At 36.8% G+C, this 24811-nt stretch overlaps 2 long non-coding RNA genes across 3 annotated transcripts in view; one reads left to right on the top strand and one right to left on the bottom strand.

Moving 5' to 3' along the window:
- Positions 1-24540, top strand: part of LOC136025236 (uncharacterized) — a 74270-nt gene extending 49730 nt beyond the window's left edge. For both annotated transcript variants that reach the window (XR_010617041.1, XR_010617040.1), the window contains one exon: positions 23977-24540. This is a non-coding gene — a long non-coding RNA (uncharacterized LOC136025236). The remainder of the gene's footprint in view (positions 1-23976) is intronic.
- On the bottom strand, positions 716-15385 carry LOC136025235 (uncharacterized). Its single transcript, XR_010617039.1, has 3 exons — positions 14964-15385; positions 3194-3353; positions 716-871 (listed from the first exon to the last, which is right to left on the bottom strand). It is a non-coding gene; the product is annotated as an uncharacterized LOC136025235 (long non-coding RNA).
- Positions 24541-24811: the final 271 nt, after the last annotated feature.

The raw sequence follows: 24811 nt of genomic DNA, 5'->3' as shown, positions 1-24811 counted from the left end.
TAACTCCCTCTTAAAAAAATATGTACAAATATGAAGCAGTCTACTGTACATGTCATGTAGATCAACGCGTCCGATCCGTTTATTAGAAGTTTTTTATAGACTACATTTTTTATAGTTGTCTGGCAGGCTATCTTCATAAAATTGGCAGTTTTGACATTACACTTTTAGTACTTACGAAATAATAGGCCATATCACAAATTTTTGTCCAACATTCAATTGAGCCTTAATAGTACTTTGTTGTGGCACGAAATCTTTTATTATTTAAAACAGCACTAGCAATTAAAAATCTACGTGGTCTCCTTCCAAATGCCTACGACCACCAGTGTCCTCGACCCTATTCCACCGAATATCTTCTCAGAAAATCTCCTTTCATGGATTTCCTCTCCCTGAATCTCCTTTTCCGAAATACTTTTCTCAAGTTTAATATATGCAATTCCAAAAAATTAGATAGGTTCATGTCAAAACTTACAGTAGTAGACGGACGTTAATCTATCGATAAAAGGATCAGAATTGGAGTTCCTAAAGATGGAGAATTTGATTAGGAATCAAAAGTATGCCTACTGTCAGTGAGTTTGACACTGAAAGGGCTGGAATTGGAGGCATATTTGAAATTCACCCACCTCCTTGAAACAATTTAACCTCAGATACATGCTGATAGACACGTGCCTGGTTCTTCAAATACAAACATCATGCATTTTTAATGGTAACGTTTCTAACTTATTTACTTAATGGAGGGGTGGGACTAACTGAATCAATTCTAAGGTCTCAAAGACCCATTGCCTCCATGCCCCAGGTAGCTGAGCTTGCAGAGGTAAAACCACTTACCTTGCCCAAGCCAGGACTTGGGTCTTGGTGACATGAGGATTTGAACCTGCAAATTGCGTGGAATGATACACGGTGAGATAAAATTTGGAAAGTCGTGCCTACCCTCAGCCCCTTACACGCTCTGTATCTTTGGTAAGGCCTACTCACGTGCATTTATATTTCTGTCGATTAACCCACGCTACTGATTCACGGATCCCTATTAGCCTTTTGCTAATTTTTCTATTTGATAGTCTGGTAGTTGAATAATATTTGACTAGTATTCAGTTACTCTTTGGTATTTAGACAATTCCTTTCATATGTGTCAACGATCGTCAATCAGTTGTGTGTCATACATTGTGAATAAAGAACATCGAAGGTACTTTTTTTTATAATACAGTAAATGTGATTACTCTCTGCAAGTTCTTTTCATGCCACAACTCCCCCTATTTGAAAAAAAATCCTCGCCGCTGTGGCCAAAGGAGCTGTTTTAGGTGTAAAGAACTTCATTTATTCCTAAATATGATCGTAATTACTTACTATTGCTGACATTTTTTTCAGAGTAAGGCCAAATCCAGGGGGGTTTGAACCTCCCCCTCCCGACATGTTTGTCTAGCTCGTAAAAACAAAACAAAATGAATGTAACAAACTTTTTATGTTTTTCTTGAATTTTTGTAGCCCCCCCCCCCAAAAAAAAAAAATCCTGGAAATGTCCTTGTCTTAGAGAAGATTCACTACGACTCCTTCACTTTTAGTCTTTCAATAGTATTTTCTAATCGATATTAGTGCACTACCCCGCAGCTTAAATCAGAGTTTTGAATGTTGTATCAGACTTTTAAATTTTCTATTGTTACTAAATATCACATCTCGGTATTAGTGCATTATACATTTCTGTAAATTTTCAATATACCTTTGCCAGGGGCTGCTTTGTAAGCCGGCAAATCTCCTGTTTGACCTGGTTTCAAAGGCGATTAATATTGGCTAGTCCACTGTCAGTAAAGTGAAAGCTTAAATTCACGTTTGTAAATATTGAAATTATCGGGTTTTCCAACTTTAAGTCCAACTTTAAATTCGTTCATTCAATGATTAACGTTACTTTGAGACTTCAAATGTCCATGTGTCGGTCAGTTTTAAGCTTAGTTAATGCTCATTTGTTCTTCCTTATTGGTTTTTACATTATTTGAATACTCTCATAAGCTTTGTTTATTGTAAGCTGGCCGGACTTATGAACAGAGTTGCCACCCGGTGAAAAAAAATCTTTAGATTTTAGTAAATTTTTGGTTGATTTAGTGATTTTCTTCAATAATCTAGTGATTTATGTGCTAATTTAGTGATTTTCTTGTTTTGGCAATATACAAAATTACTAAAAATAGTGATAAATTACTCAGAGAGGTAAACCAGCTGATGAATTGCCCAAGCCGCTTTCGAACGACTATCTTCAACTATACCCTAACTCGTTGCGCTTAAGTTTGCCTTGTTCCCCATGTTTCAAATTAGAACAATTTGATAATAGGTTAAGTTCCTTTTTTTATCACAACACGTTTAGAAGGTAAAGGGCTATTTACTCGCATTTGCTTTATAAATTTCTGTTCGATATTTTTGAAAGGCTACCAGTACATGACAACACTTCCATTTATTAACTGATCATATTTTTACTATTTCAACACAGCAGTAACAAATTCAGTGCAAAGAGCTAGTCATGAAGATGGAAGGTCCCTTCACACGCAGGCAATTTTTATTTAGTGAAGGTTTTAGTGTCATTCGTTTCTTTCTAAGGAAAGAAAAAACAAACACAAAGACTTGTCTTCTTTTGAAATATAATGAATAAGGCTTGTCACATGTCATACGTGGCTTGACCTTAGAAAAAAAATACTGCTTAGATTTGCTTTTACAAGACAAAGGACAAAAAAAGGAACATAGAGTCCGTGGATTAGCCGTGTAGTCCAGAGTTCGTGTAGATGAGAAAGCCTTGGGGAAAAACATGGTTAAATCTCCCTTATTATCCCCATTTCCTTTTTAACAGTATCACTAAACAAAAGATTCACAACTGCTGTCTCAACCACCCCCTTCTGGAACTAAAATGATTATTTTAAAAACTATTTACTTTAAGGGGGAATTGGAAAACCCATTTCCAGTTGAACAAACTAGGACTGACGTTGTTTATTCCCCAGATGGTTCCACATATGTTAAGTATATGATTACAATTGCATAACAATAACAGAAATACTGATTTACAATCAGTAGAAAAAAGGAAGCAAAAGAGGGACTTTGAATTCACACTATCTTATAAAGACTAATTTGTGAGTCTTACCTCACTGACACCATGTATAATATTTTAGACCTGATTAAAAAGAAGTGTTTGGGAATTATCAACTCATAGGCTTAAGCTTACCGAAACTTAAGCTTTGTCATCCCTAGGTAGCAATGTTAAGCCACCAGGTACGTAGCCATCGTTAAACGCAGTACGGCGTTGGTGCTCCCGACGAGAGTCCATAACATTTTTAAGACCAAAATTGGGACAGGAATAACTTGCCTTGCAGAAGTAGTATGATCTGTAAATTATTTGACCACTTTTAATTTCTTCAAAAAAGAGAGTAAAAAAGCAAAAAAACGTTTTGTTCCGGGTTTACTTATAAATGCTTCTCAAAAATTAATGATAAACCAAAACTCTCCACATGAGTTTGAAACATTGTCTATATCAAATTTTATTCTATTTTTGAAAATTTTACGTAAGTTATTATAGCATAATTTGCATGTATAACACCTACAAAAGGGAGAGTGAAATAAATGACGATTATACATTCAAACTCAACATGTCAGAGAGCCATAAATCAGATTACATTTTTGGTTAATTCTAAGGGTTGTTAAGAATACGCATTTATTTGTTGATTTAATTCTGGGAGAACATATGGGTTCAGTGACTGTGAAAAATTAAGAAAGGATGGCTTAGGAAGAGAATTTGATTTCTATTGCCCTTTCAAATAAAGAAGATCACACCACAAAAAAGCGTATATTTTGTCACGTTGTGCTGCTAAAGCAGAAATTTGGTCAAAATACATGCAAAATCCAAAGATATCCAGTAATTTTAAAACTATTACAAATCACTAGTAGTGATACCTCAATCTTTTTAAGCGGAGCTCAACCCCTTTGAATCCCTGTCCGAACACTTTTTTAAGGTTTCCTCAAGACACAGGTGTTAGTAATTTTCTAAAATATGCAGGTGCCTGTTGCATAATAGGGGATATTTTGCTCGAGATTTTTTTGGTCCTATGTTTGAAAACCCATGAGGGCTAAGAAAAACCTCCAGGGGCCGCTAGTAAAGATGCAAATGTGCGTGTTACGTAAAAGGGAGCGTTTTTAAAGACGTTCTTCAAGACGTTTTTTAAGACATTTTTCTTTAAGATTATTTTCAAGACGTTTTCACGACATTTTCCTTTCAGACATTTTTCAAGACGTATCAAGACATTTCAAGACGTTTTTAAGAAATTTTTCTTTAAGATATGTTTATTCAAGATTTCTTTGGTTGTCATCTGTCTTAAGGATGACGCATTCTCGCTTGACTTGTTTCTCCAGGCCTCAAGGGAACCCCCGCTTGTAAATGATTAGAACACACCCTTAGGGTGTTACATAATGACGATGCACACGTGAGATGCTACATAATACTTTAAGAGATTTTTTTTCTTCAGAATTTCATTTTCCTTCATGGCATTTTTTCATGAATTAAATTTTTTGTTCAAGATTCCATTTTTCCAAGATTTTTTTTTCTCAGCGAACATTAATAATCCAAAGATTTTTGTCCACTTTGGAAATCAAAAAAGATTTCCCCTCAAAGGAATGGAGCTCTAGACAGCTGGACCAAGAAAGTTTTCCCAATATTTTGTTTTGGGGAATACTTTTTAATGGAAACGTTTTGAAAAATCTATTGATTGCGTGTTTCCTATGTCTGGAATAATTGACAACCAGGGGACAAAATCGATTAATGGAAGTTGATTACATTTGACGCGCACCTGCTTGTTACAATGCTATTAATAAGACAGGTTAGGTTAGGTATTGAATCAGTGAGATGTTACATGGCATTGACCTTAGATATTTCATTACACAAGTGATTATATATTGAAGATTCATCCTGGAATAACAAATCTATAATGCACATACTTTTGATTGCACATACAAGTTTTATCAATAAAAACTTCATAAAATCATGAAATCACAGAAAAAAGTGCTTAAAACCGAAAAAAGGAAAAACAAACCGTGAAAAAGTTTACAAGAGATAAGACATAAGCAAAAAGCCTGAATTAAAGAAAGGCAGAAACCCTAGCAAGCAATTCCAGGGGAAGGGGCAGGGTTATTATTAGAAGAAAATTTAAGCCACGTTAAGAGATATTTCTGAGAGGTTTTAATTAAAACGCCTTAGTTCTGTTGCTCTATTAGACACACCTGCATGCTACATTGTATTACGCTAAAACTTGATATTAGTAAAATCACATTTTGAATGAGCCTTAAGTATTACGCTTTATGCAGAGAAATTTTTGTGTATTTGGTTATTTATCAGAGGCTTTAACGAAAATGCCTCGTTTCTTTGAGCCAAGCCTATGCTTATTCACGTCACCGTGACAATATGTGGCTGGAACGTAATATCCCCGCACATATTATCGTTCAAAAGGCAATTTTAAGTTATTTTTATGACAAAATACTACTTTAAATCTATCGGTTCGTGTTTCTGCTAGCCAACCCCTCGTGATACATAATTCAAAACATGCCACTTTGGCAATATGTGGCTGGTCCGCCCTAGAAACCAATTCTAGGAGAGAGGGGAGGGATACTATTAGACCTTAACTTAAGCCAATTGAAGAGATATTTCTAAGAGGTTTTTAATGAAGATGTCTCATTTCTATTGCTCTATTAGATGCGTTTGCATGCTATATTGTATTGTTTTCAATCATGGTATTAGCAAAATCACACATTATCATCCCAAAGGTACTTTTCAGATATTTTAATTTAAAAAATTATCCTTCAAATCCATTGGTTCGTTTCTTTGCAAGCCATTCCTCGTGATGCCCCATGTTAAATTTCACCACCATGCCACAGTGTGGCTGGTCCATGACATCCCTATGATACATAGTATCATTCCTATAACATTCTCAGATATTTTCTTAATAAAAATTTGCTTTAAATTCAATGATATGTGTTTTAGTAATCAACACCAACGTGATGTCCCCCATGTTAATTCACGCCACCGCGATAGACTATGGAAGGCAAGCCGCACATTCTGCGGCCCTCATCATTTCTAATTCTTTATAGATATTTTCATGATAAAAATCAGGGTTTCAACACATCGGTTTGTGTTTTCTCAAGCAACCCCCTCGTGCTACACCCTGTCAGGTCATGCCACCATGGTACACTATGACTGACCCTGGGATCCCTTTGGTACACAATATCATTCCTAAGGCAATTTTCAAGTATTATCTGATAAAATATTATGCTTTAAGTCCATCGGTTCGTGTTTTCACAAGCCACCATCTCAGGATACACCATGTCAGTTCCTGCCACCATACCACGCTGTGGCTGGTCGGTGACATCCCTTTGATACATGTTATCATTCCCAAGGCATTCTTCAGATACTTTCTTGATAAAAATTTTGCTTTGGAATGTTCATTAAAAGTAATGATGATGTATGATATACAAACACATACAATTCTATGGCATAGCAACTCATTGACTTATTGGTTAAGACGGCCAATAAAAAAAAATTCAAAAACCATGTTCATCAAAGATTTTAAGCCACTTTAAGACATGGAAAAAAAGTGGAATAGAAATTCTAAGTTAAAAAATAAATAAATAAAATCAAAATGCGAAAAAAATTGTCTAAACCTCAAGGGTTCGGCTCGTAAACCACCCAAAGGCAGTTTTTATGGGTCTTTAATTTTCTTATTGCTCTTTACCGTCCCCTGAAAGTCCAGGTTCAAAATTCCACGGATTGAATTTAAAATTGAATTCAAACATTCGCCTCAAGGACTAGGATCGTAAACCACCCGAAGGCAATTCTATGCGTTTTTTAGTTTTCTGATTGCTCTATATTGTCTACTGAAAGTCCAGACACAAAATAATTCAAAAAGCTCACCAATGGCTAGTAGGGAGGGGTGAATTTTAAATTAAAGATGATGTATTATATACAAACACACACAATTCAATAGCATAAAAATTGCACGAAACCTATTGCTTAGAATGTGTTTCTAAGAACAAAACAATATCATTGACTTGTTAGTTCAGATGGACAACGCATCGTTCTTTTACTGTAGGATATCACTGGCCTTACGTTTGGTTGCTACACTAGACAAATAATTCACAGATTCAACGGGCGTGGTCAGACGTATTAATAGGATAAAACTCAGTTCATTGAATAGTTAATTAATGAGGTAATATATGAGAGTTTGGTCAATGTACATCTAAAAAAAATTTATCAGCATCGACTTGTTAGTTCAGTTAAATAGCACATCATTCCTTCATCTTTAGGAGTCCCCAGTTCAAATCCTACACCAGTGAAATATTTCTGAAATTATTGGAAAATTCTAAGCAAACATGTTAGATCATTCGCAATCTGTTTCGCAATGGTATGAAAAAAGATAAAACATCCTTGTCCGTGTTTGTTCAGAGCCCATTGTTCCTCAAGAGCGCCTTAGGAAATCGCCATTGCTAGGTTTGTTCAGATCTACTTGGTCTTCCAGTACACCATTAGAATAACCTTATCCAGGTTTGTTCGGATTTTATTGATCCTCAAGAGTACCTTGGGGCTATATAATTGCCAAACTAACACTCAGGACCAGAAAAATCGGTTATACAAGAGTTCATTGACCCTCAAGAGTACCTTAGGGAATGGCCTTGACAGGGAATGGCCTTGAAAGAGTTCATTGATCTTACCTAAGGGAATGGCCTTGATAGAGTTCATTGATCCTCAGGAGTGCCCAAGGGGGTGGTCTTGAAAGAGTTCATTGATCCTTGAGAGTGCTTAGGGGATGGTCTTATAAATGAGGGGCTACTTAATTTCGATGAAAAGGTGTATAGCTCCTGTAGCATTATTAATATGCGTCCTACCAATGTCTTGAAACGTCTTGATGAAAAATGTCTTAAAAAACGTCTTGAAACGTTTTGAAAAACTTCTTGAAGAAAAATGTCTTAGAAACCGTCTTGAAAATATCTTGAAGAAAACATATCTTAAAAACATCTGCAAATGTCTTGAAGAGTTTCTAGAAGAAAACAATCCCTACAAGTACGTTCGCATCTTAACTAGCGGCCCTTGAAAGTTTTTCCTAGCTCTTGTTGGTTTTTAAACATAAGAATCAAAGAAATCTCGAACAAAACACCCCCTATTATGTAATAAGCAACTCCATCTTTTAGAAAATTAATAACACCTGTGTCTTGAGGAAACTTTAAAAAAAGTATCGGGACCAGATTTCGAAGGAGATGGGCCCGCTTAAAAAGATCGAGGCATAACTACTATCCCCTTATCTGAAATCTTTTTGGTTCAAAATACACGATTGTGCCTGTTCATAAATCTACAAAGCATTTCTAAAGAGTACTCCCACAAGAAGTATTTATAAAATGAACTGTTTAGAGCAGATTTTTTGTGTGGGGGGGAAGCAACTTAGATCCAAAGCTTTACAAATACTTCTTTAAACAAACATTTTCTAACATTCTTTTAAAAGAAGTTTATTTAGCTTACTGAGACAAATAACGATTATCTAACCCAATATAGGCCAAAAATACTGACCCCCTCCCGATTGAAAATCCTGGATACGGCCTTGCTATCACCATAGCTTACATTACCTTGTAAGAATGTTTATAGTTTAACCGTGTAGAATGGATAATGTTGTTGTGGCAACAGGCCCCATGGTAGCCTGGCAGGTTACTGAGCAAAGTCGCGGTACTTTCCTTCTATTGTAAAGTAATAGGGCCCTTCGTTTGAAGAAACAATATTTTTGAAAATATATTAATTTTCACTGTCAAGACATTCATTTCACAGGAACCTATGGCTGGGTGTGATGTAAATACTATTTGAGGTATTTGTTCTTTATTTTCCTTGCCTTAACTTGAAAACAAAGAGAAAAACTATATTTGATGGTAAGCTGTTAGCCTGGCAAGCTTTGTTGCCAAAGCTTCGGTTTGCATTGATAAGCATGGGGTTGGCATTCTCGAGTAATATGTGTGGACAAGAAAAAGCGGTGATTGTCCTCTGTAACTGGGTTGCGGTGCCATCGTCGGCTATCTGATTTTCTTTAATTTTAGTGATATGGTCGTCTGCTAGGGCGCTGGGTTTCGCAGGAAGGCTATCGAGGCTGATTTTAAATGAACTTCCCAAGCTCCCCGCTTGTTCGAGTACACGTCTAATATTTGTAGTGTCTGAGGCAATCTGGAATCAACTGTTACTCAGTATCCATGCGCAAGCAGTTCCCACTAACGTTCGTGTCGAAAAAACTGCTTTGCAAGTTAAAATAGTTAAGTCAAGTTTTTGCACCAGATGAGACGGTCTGAGACATGTGTATCACAGAATCGAAGAATACGAAGCCTCCAAAGTACATTTAGAGTCAGTCACTTTATTTATGATCGCTGAAAAAAAACAAACTGTAAAACGAAAATGCTTGTACTTAGAAATTGCCTTGTTTGACCCTAAATTGTTTTGTTGTTCTGTTCTACTGTTGAAAAAGGCAAACTTATAGAAGAATTGATAAGAGTATCCGTTATGTTTGTTTGGCCTAGCGTCAGTAGGAAATCTATAGTGCAAAACTACACCACTAACACGTTTGAACGTTCGACTATAACATGTACAGTTTCCAGTGCACAAAACTTTACAAAAATTAGAAATGTTCGTCCTTGCTGGCCAATCACCTAGGACCAAACAAAAAGCAAATCGTCCCTGAATGGGGCGGGAGGCTGTATTCAGGAAAAGTAAAAGGGAAATGAGAACTTCTTGGGAGGGTATGAAGAAGGAGCTTTGAATATATTGGTATAGAGGAGAAGCGTGCGCAGCTGTGTTGGCATCAGGTGGCTTGGTTTTGCAGTGAGTTCCTAGTAGTAGTAGTTAGAAGTAATATAACTAACTAAGTCACCTGCGAAAGAGCTTTTCCAAGCAAGAATTAATTAAACTAAGACTAAGGAGAAGGGCAACAGGAAAGATGAAAATTTAGAATATATGATATTGATGCACACTGAGAGATATACCAAATTGAATTAAAGCTGACGCTGTTGTCAGATACTCGTCTATATACATTTACACAAGAATTTAAGATTTGAGGGGGGAGAGGGATTTCAGAGGAGCAACTTAAACTATGGCGAAATAAAAAGTCAGAAAAACTGTACAAATGTGTATGAAAATATGCACAGATCACTAAATCTCGAGTGCTTGGATAATTCTAACGTAACCCATGCATAAAGGGCTGATCGTGGCAAGCCAATTTTTGTTGAAAACATGAATATTTTTCATTAAAAGAAAATTTGATGCTTTAATACATTCTTTGGGCAATTAAAGAAGCACCATCATGCCAAAAAACGGTGACCGCTATTTTCTACCATTTTGGCCTGACTAGCGCCAAAACTTTCGACATGCGTAAACTAATAAATATTACTATGTAATTAATCATTCAAAAAATATCGAATAATCTATGATGAGATCCTTTCGTCACCAGCAACAAGCTACCACGCGGTGGTGTATCTGTTTGTTAAACCTAAATTGAAAACCCGCCTTAACTCTACAAGTATGGCAATGAATTTGGAAAAAAAAAAACAATATATCTAGCTTCAATTAGGGAACAACTTAAATCTATAAGAAAAAACATCTAACTCGAAAAAGTATTACATTAATTGGAAAAATCAAATTTTGTATTAAAACAAAACAAAATTGCCAATATGGCAGAATCTTAGGTTCACTGTAAATTTAAGCTATTGATTTAAAACATTTATTAAGTTTAAAAAATTGAAAACATGTTTTGCTGCACCACGAAGAGAGAAGTTTCAGAGTTTAGCAGCCCACCTCACTAAAAGAAAAATAGAAGATCAATAACAGGGATTTTTAACATATTAAACACTTCTTAAGGTAAAAATAGTAGGATAGGAGATGCACTTAATTGAAACTTGTTATAATTATGGGCATATTGTATAAAAGGTGACATTAGCCGATTTTAAGTTTTGAACTCAAAAGACATCAGGGACGTTGTGAGAATACAAATTTTAGACTAGTTCCCAGAAATGTTCTTTGGAAATCACCACGCGGGGGGTCATTCCGCACCTCCAAGGGTAGAAATGCATAACAATTTGTGCTAACAATGGTAAATTCCTCCAACATCGAAGGCCAAGCAACGTTTTAAGCATCCCTTGTCCCTGGGAGGAAACTTTTTAGTCCTACCAGCCATCATTTCGAAATTGAAACGATGTCTTCGGGATCCAACCTGTTTCATGCTTCAGAAGGAAGGGGAACCGAATAAAATGTTTGAAGAGCTATTACTCATTCAAAAGTATATTTTCATGAAACATCTTGCATATTCAAAGGGGGAGGGGGAGGATAAAGTCCCTCTCGTTAGATACGCCAATGAAAGATGCCAAAGCCTTTAGGCTTCAAATTTTTGCCGACATTAGTGTCCACGCCTCCAGAGAGTAGGACAAATGTGCTTTTTAGATTAGATCCAAAGAAAAATTGAGGTATAAATACAATCTTTTTGCTGCTTATGGGTACCCCCCCTAAAAATAAGATGCATTGGCGCTCTTCCATTGCTCATTCGATGATGATTATGTTTGCACCTTTGGTAATGATAAATAATGAAACAAAAGTTTGTTAATCCAAGTCACGATTTGGGATTGATCTCTTAAATATTAATGTTATTTTACTAACCAGTATTAGAACTAGAATGTTTATAAAAGAGGCGTATTCTGTCTCTTGAAACAGCTATTTCAAACGAAGAATAACAGCTGTCATTCAAATGAAAGTGTTTGACTAATGCTTTTTAAAACCATTCTTCAAAGACCGTTTTGAAAACCAAAATTGGTGATAGTATATTATTCATTGTTGTAAAAATATCTTGTAGACCAATGGATCACTTCATTTCCACCATCTACATTTTTTCCTGTATCCGTATTATTTCGCATATTAAAATTCGTGTAGTGTTCGTGCATTTCAACCGAATTATTATTCGAATATTGTTTCCTGTATCCGTATCATGTCGCATATAAAAATTCTTGTAGTGTTCGTGCATTTCAACCGAATATTATTCGTCAAAACTAAAAAATCGAATAGATTAACGGATCTTGAGCTTTCGCTAATTTGTTTAAAATGTTTTCTTATTACTTAGTCAATGTGCGCGGCACAGTGGTAATTTTATAAGAATTTTTGGAAAACGAATTTATTCAGCAGCTTATCGTGTAGAAACGACACCCTCAATAACCCCAGAATGGGTTTAATTGTATTACTACGTAGACTCCTATAGTCGTCGTAGCTGAGTGGTTAGCGCGCTTGACTTGAGACACTTTATCTTAGAGGACAGATATTCGAGTCCTGGTGTCGCTCGTTACGGGGTCAGTGGCGCGGCTCTGTAAGCTCAGGAAGGGTCGACCCAACTGTAAATGGGTACCTGGAGAAATCTGGGAAAGGTAAACAGGAAGGGTGTGCGAAAGCACAGGACGGTTGGCCCGCAACCCGCTTTTGCACTTCCCGGCTGAAGGACCATGAAACGGAGATCAGTACCGCTGGTAGGGATTGAAAAATCCATTGCCGTATTTTCTTTTTTTGCTTTTACTACGTAGACTAAATCTTATAAGAGTTTCATGTTTAATATTAAAATCAAAAACAAAATATTTTTAACGTATTTAGAAATAAAAGTTAGCTTTTTAACGAATCTTCAAAAAGGAAATACAGTAGAAAAATCGTAAATTTTCCTTCGCAGTCTTCTGTTTCATTGTTGTAGGATTAAATTAATGAAACGATTAATTATGCCAAATTAAACTTTTATCAAAAATTTGTTTTTGCTAATTGTGTATTCATCTTCAAATTATCTACCTTAGACCAGCTTGTGCCTCCAGAGGCACCCATGGCATCAAGAAGGAGCCACCGATCTTCCCGCTAATTTGCCACTGTCAGTGTATCCTCCCATTAAGGCTGTATTTAGTTGTTTAAGTTTCACAGATCTGTCTGATATGTTCGGTGCGTGGTGTTTCTGGGTCTGCCTCAGTATTGTGTACCCGATGGTTGCCAGTGGAGCACTGAGTTCGGCAGTCGGGGATCGTTCATGTGTAGTATGTAGCCAAGGTATCTCCATTGATGGCCTCGTATTACATCTGTCAAGAGGGTTTGGCCCGTTTTATTACGAATGAATTGATTGGTTATTCTTTGCTGCCAGTGAATGTCGAGAATTCTTCTGAGACATGTGTTTTCGAAAACAAGGATTCTCCTCTTTTGTTCCTGGTTCAATTGCCAGGTTTTGGCAGCGTAAAGCAGAACTGTCGTGACGTTGCTATTAAAGAGTCGCCATTTCTGCCGTAGAAAAAAGCTTTGAGACCGCAAACTTTCCGTAGTCTATTGAACTTCTTCTTTCGTGGTAGATCCTGTTTTTCTGTGCACTTCTTCTGTGGTAGATCCTGTATTTTCAATTATGCTTCCTAGGTATCTGAAATGGATGAATTGTTTTGATTGTCGGTCTCTGCAAGCGATTCTCAAGGTTGAGTCTTTTGTGCCATAGATTTTTTTTTTGTGATATTTATTTCTAGGCCAACCATACAGCCTCTCTCCCTCACGGGGTCAAAGAATTTTTAAGTTATTTATTGAAGGATTCTAGTATGGCAATGTCACCGGCGAATGTTATACCGCTTAGGGGTACGTCAGGATTCAGCTGGATGCCGTCTGTGCTGGTACTTCACATTATGTAATCAGTTACAATTACGAAGAGTAGTGGCGACAAGACGCAGCCTTGTTTAACTCCTTACAGAGTGCTGGAGAAACAGGTTTGGCTACTTGGCGTTTTTACACAGCACTCATTGTCTTCATTGAGAGCATGGATCAGCAGTACTATCTTTTCTGGGATTCCGTAGTGCAGTAGGATACTCCACAGACTCTGGTGGTCCGCTGAATTGACTGCCTTCTCAAAATTGTGAATTTCATATGGACTTTTGATCACCACTCTACGCTTTCTTCCGGCAGTAGCCATAAAGTAATATCAGGTTCGGATACGACACTGTCTGAATCCATGTTTCTAACCATGGAGGTGTTAGTCGATCTGTGAGCTGATTCTCTGCAGTAAAATGTGTGACAGCGATTGCCTGGGTATAGAAAGCTGGCACATTCCGCGTCAGTTGCCTGGGAGAATTGCGTCCCGTTTTTTGAAGATCCTTTCAAGGATAGTGTGTTTCTAGTCAGAAGGAACTTTGTCTGTCGCCTGGATTGCTGCAAACAAAGCTCTCTAGAAAGTCAGAAATGTGATAAAAGTTGCTTTTATCTTCAAATACTTGATTATTTTTGTGTCTTAGTTAATAGTTTAGATATCTTCGGCAGCTCAACGTGCATCTTTCGTGCAGTTTATTTACAGTCCTTCGGTTGATTTTTCTACAAAATTTTGCTAAAACATCATCGTGATATGCCAAAAACTGTCAAATGATAAAGTATAGTTTTTATCATTTTCCATTAAACAGAATAGGAGTCTACATAAAAAGTATTGAAATACGAAGAGAGAGTTTTACTAGGCAGCTAAAAATATAAACATGAAATAATGCTACTGTATTTGCTCTTGTTTTTTGTTTGAGACCACTAGTTCGGGTACATACAAAGAAATTTATTTCGCAGCAGGGGCTCGTAAAAAAAAAAAATGACATAAAATATCAAACAAATCTGATAGCTATCATACTTTTCTGGCCAATGTCCCAGTGGTGTACATTGAGGGAAGGGCCATGCCCTCTTATATTTCCCCCCTCTAGATTAAAGATCGTACCTTTTAGGTATTTTCATAAAAAAGTATTTTTTTGGGTATTTTCTTCAAAAGCAATGGAAAATATGCTAAATTTACCCACCCCACAATATTGAAAATTACACCCCTTCCCCGCTGATTTTTCATTTATTGACCCCACTGAGTATTCTCTTCCCTTCTCGGGGTGATCTAACTGCATGGATTTCATCAACTAGATGGCTTTACCTTGGTTAGGGTTTAAGTTAGGGTCACAAAGGCGGCTGCACACATGACAGACAGGGCATAATAGCTTCAAGTCAGCAGTTCCAGCACAAGAGGCCACGCTCTACGATATTGTAAAAGTATAAGCCAAATCTGGAGCTCCTTCTTGTGAATTACAAGGTGGTTGTGAAGATGTGACTGAAAAAAAAAGAAGAAAAACAGAAAGTAAAATTGAAAAATAGTGCAAAAGTAGTGAGACCATTTAGATTATAGAATAAAAATGTGATATAGGAAAGAACTATTTCCTTTATTTGGCACCTACTGAGTCATCTTCTTAGTAGGGGGCCTCCCCCAGGTCACTCAGTGCGTTCCTAGGTGGCGGGTACGAGAGCGACCTACAGATATGTAGGACATATCCATAGGAGGCGTCAACCAAGGGGGTCTAGTTCCTGGGGGTCCAAAATCGAAACTGGGACACCCTTGCCCGGAGTCATAAATACAGCCATAGGAAGAGGAAGGCCTCTAAGACGTACACCGTATAGAGACCATCGGCGTGTGGATACCTGCCGGTTGTTATAAGCCTTCCCCCTGCACTGGGTGAAATTGCTCGGTGCCGAGGAACACTCAACGGGAGGATCCCTTCCTAGAGGGACAACTGTGAAGAACGGACGGTTCAGAACCCTTGACAGTGACCTCTGCTAAGGGTAGAGAGGAATGGCTTGCTTTTGTCCTGACAAAACAGCCACAAGACTCCTTTTCTTCTAAATAATGATGAAATGACGAAAAATAGAATAAGAACTTATACTGCCACGTCTGGGGCAACCGACGATCTGAGATGTAAAGTTGTAAATAGTAAAAATGATGATATTGTTGATGACGCTAGTCTTTTGACTACCGCGTGCGGTGCAACCGATGATTATCTATAGGATTTGACGATTCTCCAGTCGGAGAAGACACCAATATTTACCCCAATGACATCACTTTCACTTGGAAAGCTAAACGTACAAACACTTGCTAAACCAGGAAAAAAAGAAATTAACTTTAAATTAAATCAACTGTACCCATGGGATATTATTACTATCAGAGACCCATATTCCTTTCAATGCAATAGAAACTATAAGCGGCACCGCACTCATCACCTCGGGACGAAGCAATGGTGTTTGCCGTCAAGACGTTGGTCTTTTAATTTCGAAACGAGCTAAAAAAAATCTACTTGCCATAAATCCACTCTCAGAGCGTATAATTACCACCCGTATTGATCCATTGCTAACACGTCCATCATCCATGTTTATGCTCCTGACTTCACCCGGAGTGACCAAGAATCGGAAGACTTCTACGGTCGACTCCAACACAACGTAGACCAGGTGCCCAAGGAAGATGTCTGTTCGTGATTAGTAACTTCAACCCCATCGTCGTAAGATCAAATGCAGGTTTAGAAGACGTAATAGATAATTTGTGACATAGGTGACAAACCCTAGGGGGATGGCTCATAAATCTATGTCTTGATAACGGACTTGTCATTCCCAAAACAATGTGTCGACATTGAGGATGCAGAAAAGTCACATTGAAATCCCCAGACTGCCGGACCTCAAACATGTTTGACCACGTAATGGTCGCAAGCGTTGAAAGTCATCAATACTGAATATAGTATCTTTAGCCGTTGGTAATTTCTACTCAGGCCATGTTCTAGTCATTTCAGAACTCAGTATGTGCCTCCGAAAGCCCCAAATGCTCAAGAAAAGCTACCCAAGATATCGGGTCGATCTGCTGAAAAAGCATCAAAACACAGAACAAGCATAAAACATCTTTCTTGAATAAGGTGTCAAGTATGCAGTTCACACGAGTCCCAACCACACAGGAAATCGGCTGTCTGGCTTATGAAAGCGCATCTATCATCAGAGAAACGTCCAATGAAATCTTACGAGTGCAGTCCCACTCTGATAAACCATGGATCACACCCGAAATCATCGATATATGTACTGAAAAACGTAATCACGCCAATAAACAAGACCGGGGAAGCCAGAACAAATACAAGAGGTTAAAGCGTCTAGTAGAGAGAAAATACGACACGCTCTGTACCAATACATCAACAACAAGTGCCCTGAATATGGAGCCACCTTTAAAAAAGGTGACAGCCACCACATGCCCAAAAAGTACGGGAGCTATCGAAAAAGAAATCCGCAGCAGCAACAACCCTGCTATATAAACAGGGAAAGCTCATTACAGATTCTGAGGAGATTTGTTAACACTGGAAGAAACACTTCTGCCGGAAACTGAACCCCACAATAACCCCTGATCCATATATCCTACTGTCTTTTTAACTACCGTAGTACCCAGTAAAACCAAGTCCACTACCGTTTTGAAAAGAGGTAGTTGCAGCTATACAATCCGTGAAGACAAACAAAGCCCCTGGACCGGATGGTATCCAGTCAGAGGCGCTTATGTTGGGCCCAGAAGAACTGCTACACATCTATCGTAGGCCACAACAGGCATCTGGGAGGCGGGGCATTTTCCCAGATCCTGGGCGAAAACCATGATTGGCTCCCTTTACACAAAGGGTGAAAAAAGTGATTGTAACAACAACAACAGACCAATTAGCATGACAAGCTAACCGGCGAAGATCTTCATGAAAATCCTACTTGACTGACAAAAATCCCTGACAGATCTCACCTTAGAGGAGAAAATCAGGCCTGCTTCCATAGAGATCAATCTACTATAGATCAAATATTTTCCACCCGGCAATTGACGGAGAAATTTATAGACATTACAAAAGAGCTGCTCTTACTTTTTATTGACTCTAAACACGACTTTGATTTAATATGGCACAACGGACTTTGGCACATACGTCTGCATTATGGAGTCCCTGAAAACATGACAGCCTTGATCAAAGACATTTATTCGTTTTTCAGTAGCCATGTTCACACACCTGAGGGATTGACAGGAGATTTCCAGACGTCCACAGATACAAACGAGCTAATTTCAGAAACCCCAGAAGAACTACTACACATCAATCATAAGTCACGATAGGCATTGTGGAAGTGGGCCACTTCCCCAGATCCTGGGCAAAAGCTATAATTCCCCTTTACAAAAAGGGTGAAAACGTAACGGAACAACAACAGACCAATTAGCATGACATGCCGACCGGTGAAGATTCTCATGAAAATCCTACTTAACCGACTGAAATCCCTGACAGATCTTACCTGGGGGATTGACAGAAGATTTCCAGGCGTCAACAGACACAAACGAGCCGATTTCAGTAACCGAAGCCTTCGGGATGGTTGTGAACACAGCCAAAACGAAGGTCATGCCAGTATCTAGAAACTGTGCATCCAGAGCCATACAGCTAACCCTAAAAGGAGAGCAAATCGAAAATTCAGAATCTTTCGTCTACTTTGGCAGTGTTTCAACCTCCAATCATGATTACTCAAAATAAATTAGGTGTAGAATTTGCCTTGCAACCAGCAACTTTAGGAGCCAGTAATTTGTATGGAAAAGTAGATCAATATCAAAATCACTGAAGTTCCGACTCTTTAACTATCCCCTAATCCCCATTGCTATGTATGCAAGCGAAACTTGGTCAATCAAAGCTGACGACGAACATTGAATCTCCGCATTTGCAAAAAGCCTTCGTCGCATAGCAGGCATCACCTAAATTGATCGAGTATCCGATGAAGACCTCCGTAAACTCCTCCACTGCTCATGCATTATCATAGGCCGAGTTAGAATTCAGCAACTTCACTGGTCTGGTCATATCCGATGAATAGTATTAAATCAACTCCCAAAAATCAAATTTGAAGGACAGGTACATGGCACACAACCTCATGGCTGACCTCGAAAAAGATGGTGCGACAACTTTCAATGGCCAGAACCACCCCCAACTCTTGCGTATAGCACCAGATAGAACCAATAACTTTCACCATATTCAACGACTAGTGAGAATGGAAGAAGCCCCGATACAGCCACAAAGGCCAGATGGGATAAAAGAGAGCAAAGAAGAGACTAATTCAAGAAAAAACAACCAAAGGCCAAAATAAAAATCCATGAAATAGCCTAAGTCAGGTCCATGATTAATAGGTGCCAATAAAAACAACTATATCACCAGAAAAAAATCAATTAATGAAAATATATGTAGACTTTTAGAAAATAGTCATATGATTGTATACTATCAATCAGGATTCGTCGTCAGGGAGATGAAGCCTTTAATATGGATATATCTGTCTATCATTTTTCCTCAAAGCAGTGAGCTTGGCTCCTTTGGTATAGAACGATACCCTTCATTAGGCAAATTTTCGGCTTCAACGGAATTCTGGTGAGATTGTCGGCAAGCGTTGACGTAGTTTAATCAAATTAGAAGCAACTTATTACTCAAAACGAGCTTGAGAAGAAGTGAGGATATTGATTATGTCCCTGCAAGCCACCTGGTCACAATTAGGCATTTTTCAAACTAATTCATGATGATTATGAATAATCTATTCATGACAGCCCCAATCCCATTGTCTTGTCATATATGCACTATACTCCCCGTTGTTCAGTAAAAATTTTGTGTAATTGCATGGCAATCAAAAGCTCTGTATTCAAATCCCATTGTCTTGCCAAAGAGAATTTGAATATACTTTGATAAAGGAGTTCCTGCTAATAAAAAGCCGAATTAATACTAATTTCAACGTGATGACGCTAATGTCGGGTTAATTCTAATTGTCGAATTTTACAATTTTCCGGGCGTACTGTCACATCCTAGTCAGTGGTTAGAGTTCCCACAGCTTAATTGGATCAGGATGAAAATATTTCATCTTTTTCTTTTTGGCACTAGCTATATATCTTGCAGAAGTATAATAAGGCCAATTTTATAAATTATGAGAATTAAAAACATTATTGTACAACATTGCCCTATTGCTCTATTTGAAAGTAGGCATTGAAAGATGGGCAACACAAAATCTTTGAAAACCGCCAGGACTAGGGAAGGTGTGAAACTGCTCATAAAACGAGCCTTTATCTAAGATTTGAACTATATTGTATTTCGGAGAGGTTCATAAAGCTTAAAGTAAGCCTTTACTGTGCCCCACACATGGGCGCCAAATTCACAAAAGCATAAGGGGGTATGAATTTCTTTTGAATATTCAAAAACGAATTTTCATAATTTTGGAGGGGCATTTTCGTTTCCTAGATTTCTTAAATACAGAAAAGTAGATCCTTTGTTAAAAGTGGGAAACCAATGTGACAATTTTTGGCAAAATTCTTTATTTCGTATATTTGGTTCCATCTCCAAGGATTTTTTACAGGTTTCCTCTTCCTTTAAAAAAAATTAAATGGGCACCCTTCTAATTCATACAAATTATAATTCAGCTGTATAGCGATTAAATTAGAACAAGACAGCTTGCACCAAACTGGCCAGGCATGAAAAATTCGACAGAAAAATAACTAGAAGTACTCAAGAAAACGGGTATATAGGAAGTTAAGTGTACGCCAAACAAGCTATCATAGACGTTTTGCCTATTTTAATCAAACAAAATGCCCTCAATGCAAATTAGATTATTAATCTTTTCGGTTTTTTTTTTATTATAAAAATTATTAACATTATAAAATTAACATTATAACATTATAAAAATTAAAGTGCGTGGCCAATTAATTTGGCTTCGAAAAAATTTCTTCGGAGGTATTTCCCACGTAGAAAATTCTCCATGGGGAGGAGATTTTCCGGAGGGACTTTCAGGGAATATGTTGGAGGGGGATTTCCTGGTATGATTTGAAACGGTCAGAAATAAATTATATAAAAATGTTTTGTTTTTTTTCAAATGAAACTTAGGAGCAACATTAAAACTTTAAACGATAAGAAACTATTCCAATCATGAGAGGAGGTACCCCTTTCTTAACCCTGGCTCTTTACACTAAAGTTCGAATTTTTGTCACAATTCTTTAAGAAAGACTGCTTAAACACAAGGACTGTATAATTTTAATGAAAAGTGTTTTTAAATAACTTCAAGTCTTTATCGTAAGGATGGAGGGTGGAAGAAGGGGTAACTCCCATCATATACGGACTTTTTTGTGTTCATCTTGAGTTTCAATGTTGCTCCTCACTTTTAGTTGAAAAAACTTGTTTTTATTTAATTATAAAAAAGGGATATGCGTAACACTTGTTTTTTTTTCTTTTACTTATTGCTCACCTCTGTGTTTAGGCCCTGGCCAGTAAAACCTACACTAGTTGTTAATAATAAAAGCCTAGAGTTTCAAAGCTTTTAGGCGAAATCTTTTTGGCGAAAAAGAAGACAAAAGAGAAACAAACACGCAAATAAACACACGCTGAAGACACAAAAATTACAGAAGTTCACATTTTTATAGTTAGGGTCTTGGTTCTTTTTTCTTCAAGAGGATTCAGAATTTGATTTTCCAAGTTTCATCAAGATCTTATCAGTTTAAAGAGAGTTCTCTCCCTTTTTCTGAAACCAAGAAATTATACTTAAACTAACAAGTTTTTGATGGGTATTTTTAGCTTAGCAGGTTTTACCCACTTCGAACTATCATGAAATGCCGATTCTTTTTGTGTACATATTGGTTTCAAATTCCTTTTTGGAGTTTCATTTGAGGGCACAGGCTGCTCTCTACTTGCATTTCTTTATCATAAACTGTTTGGCAAAGCAAATTCCTGGTTTTGGAATTTTCTCGACTTAAATACGTAACAAAAACTTGTTGTAATGTTTCCGCAACATATTATGGTGAAATCAAATTTTCCATATAGTGGTTTTCTATGGTTTCCGGACAGTGAGATTTTGGTACTGTGTATTATTCAGAACACACTCGATAAGTGAAGTTAGGTTCTTTCGTGAAACAAACTACGACGCAGGTACATTTTAACAAAATATTTATATACAGAGGTGGTTATGTTCGGTTAAGTTAGGTATTTGATATAATGCACCCCGACCCCCCAATGTGCAAATATATATCCCAAACTTTTGATAAAGCTAATGAAATAAAACAAAATATGATGAAAATATAATACTTTATTGGGAAAATTGTAAACTTACAACTTAGAATTCTGTACCCAGAACACAGAAACGTCATGAAGAATCGCGTTGAAAGGAGGTCTTCCTTCAGCCTTTACTGCCGCCCGCCAGATGTACTCTATTAAATATGATTGTAAATGATGGCGGGATGTACCTCGGTGTCGTTAGAATTCTTGAGTGTGTTCTGAATTGAATCAATTGAGTAATGAACAAGTGCCTAATATTTAATTAAAATGTACCTGCATCGTAGTTTCTTTCACGAAAGAACCTAACTGAATAATACACAAGTACCAATATTTTTTACAGAGTGGCAACATTGCACTTTGTGATGATTGACCAGAGTAAAGAAGTAACTTCTACACTTTAATGGATTCTATTTAAATTTGTAGTTGATTTAAAGCAAATCGTTAAATTTCTTTTCGCGAATGAATTTGGAAATCTTCATCCCCAAAGTAAGGTTTTATACATCCAACATCGCATGCCTTTGCAGCATATTAGACCATTAGCATACCTATTTTCCTCAAGTCAGTAAATTATAGTTGTAAATCCGCAATAAAACTATAAATACTTTACTGTCCATAATACAGCTTTTCAGTTCAAACCTGCTAAGCGGAACGATTTTAAACGACACTAAAATGATCTGTCTTCTGAATGTCTATTGATTGCTTTTGAAAAACACCCCCTGTGTTGCGTAGTCGTGAGAACTTTTATCCATGATATCTTTTAAATTAAATGAATCCTAAATCAAAAAGGCCTTAATACTATTGAACATTGACATCGACAATTCTTGTGAATGCCATTTATTTAAAAAAAAATCAGTTCTGTTGAAATAAATCAACACGAAAGGTGATATTACTGCTTTATGCTCACTATTGAAGAATATATTTATTTATTCGATAGTTTTACCATAGAATTTGTTTTTATTCAACGAATTATAAGAAATTTAATGACTCCACATCAAAATGAGTCTTCTAAATTAAATGAATGCTAAATAAAAAAAGGGCATTAATACTGTTAAAATTGACCACAAGTCTTATGAATGTCATTTATAAAAAAAAAATTGATTGTTTCAGAATAAATCAACCTGAATTTACTTTTATTGCTGATGTTTTGTTATCATGACTGAAGAATAGATTTGTTTATTACATTGTTTTATTGGTTAGTGTTTTTATTCAATAAATTAAAAGAACTTGCATGACATGAATATTTTAATGGTAAATGACGTTAGGCCTTAATAATACAGAGCATTGATGACAATCCTTGAATGTGATTAAATAAAAAAAAGCAAGTTTTTTTCAACTGAAAGTAAGGAGCAACATCACAACTTAAAACGAACAGAAATTATTTCGTCTATGAGAGGGTTCGCCCCCTAGTCAATACCTCGCTCCTTACGCCAAAGTTCGACCAACTCTTTAAAAATGACCCCTAAATCACAAAGGCCGTTTAATTAGAATAAATAACTCTTTTGAAAGTACTAAAAAAAAAACTTTAGCGTCAAGAGTGACGTATTGACTAGGGGGCTTAACACCCTCATATACGAAATATTTTCTGTTCGTTTTAAGTTTTAATGTTCTCCTTACTTTCAGTTGAAAAACCTTTTTTATGTTTAATTTCTGATCGTCTTTTAAATAATGTTGGGAAATCCGGTAACCCCCTTTATAGAAAATTCCCTTTCCCCACGAAAAATTCCTCCATGGAAAGATCCTCTCGCGTAACCTCCTCCACCGACCACCAGAAAAATCCCCCTGAAAACGTCTGTATTCTTCCCAATAGCCAATATTATATGTAAACAATGGGCAAAGCTCATAACATGCAGCCCTTTCCCCGTGTACTGTGGGGGAATAAATCAACCTCAAAGACATAATTATTAGCTTTTTGACTATGCTGAACAAAATGATTATCTCAAAAGTTTGATCCGGTGATTTTGGACAAAACTGAGCGTGGGAGGGGGCCTAAATGCCCTCCAATTTTTTGGTCACTTAAATAGGGCACTAATACTTTTAATTTTTGTTTGAATGAGCCTTTTTTTAATATTCTAGGACCACCGGGTCGATACGATCACCCCTGAGAAAAGCGCATCTGTGATCTTTCTTCTGGCAAAAAATGCAAAATTCCACATTTTTGCAGATGGGAGCTTGAATTCTCTACATTAGTGTTCTCTAATACGCTGAATCTGATAGTGTGATTTTCATTGAGATTATATGACTTTTAAAGATGGTTACCCTTTTTTCAAAAATAAGATAAATTTTCTCGTAACTTTTGATAGGTATGATTAAACTTGATGAAACTTACATATTTTAAATCAGTATAAAAATCCGATTCTTTTGATGCATCTATCATGTTTTGTTTGTTTCTTCTGATGCATCTATCATGTTTTGTTTGTTTCTTCTGATGCATCTTTTTTTTGATATCCTGAGGTCTTCGAAGCCTGGAACCATATGCAAAATGGCACGATATGTGAAAAAGGCGGGAGAGGCTCAGTCGAGTCCGAGTGAATGAAAATAAGTATTGTTTTATATTGAGTGTGTGTTCTATGCAGTGTTGTATCATTAAACCATGTTGTGTATGGCCGTAGGGCTCAAATAAACTTTTTCTTTCTTTTCTTTCTATAGTTATTGAAATTTCGTTTTTTAGAATTTCGGTTACGATTGTGCCGGGTCGCTCCTTACTTTCAGTTCATTATCAAGAACTGTTTGATTGAATTAAATAAACGGATTCTTTCAATGTAAACGAATATGAATTTACTCTTATTATAGCTTTTTTTGTTATTACTGCTGAAATAAAATTCATTTATTGATTTATTACTTGATTTTTTATTCAATAATTAAGCAGAAATTTATCGTTTCAAATGAAAATAATCTTTTAGATTAAATG

This window comes from Artemia franciscana, chromosome 3 (genome assembly GCF_032884065.1).
Source record: "Artemia franciscana chromosome 3, ASM3288406v1, whole genome shotgun sequence".
Classification (NCBI taxonomy): Eukaryota; Metazoa; Arthropoda; class Branchiopoda; order Anostraca; family Artemiidae; genus Artemia; species Artemia franciscana.
The sequence above is the reverse complement of the archived record's forward strand: the minus strand, read 5'-3'. Positions and strand labels throughout refer to the sequence as shown.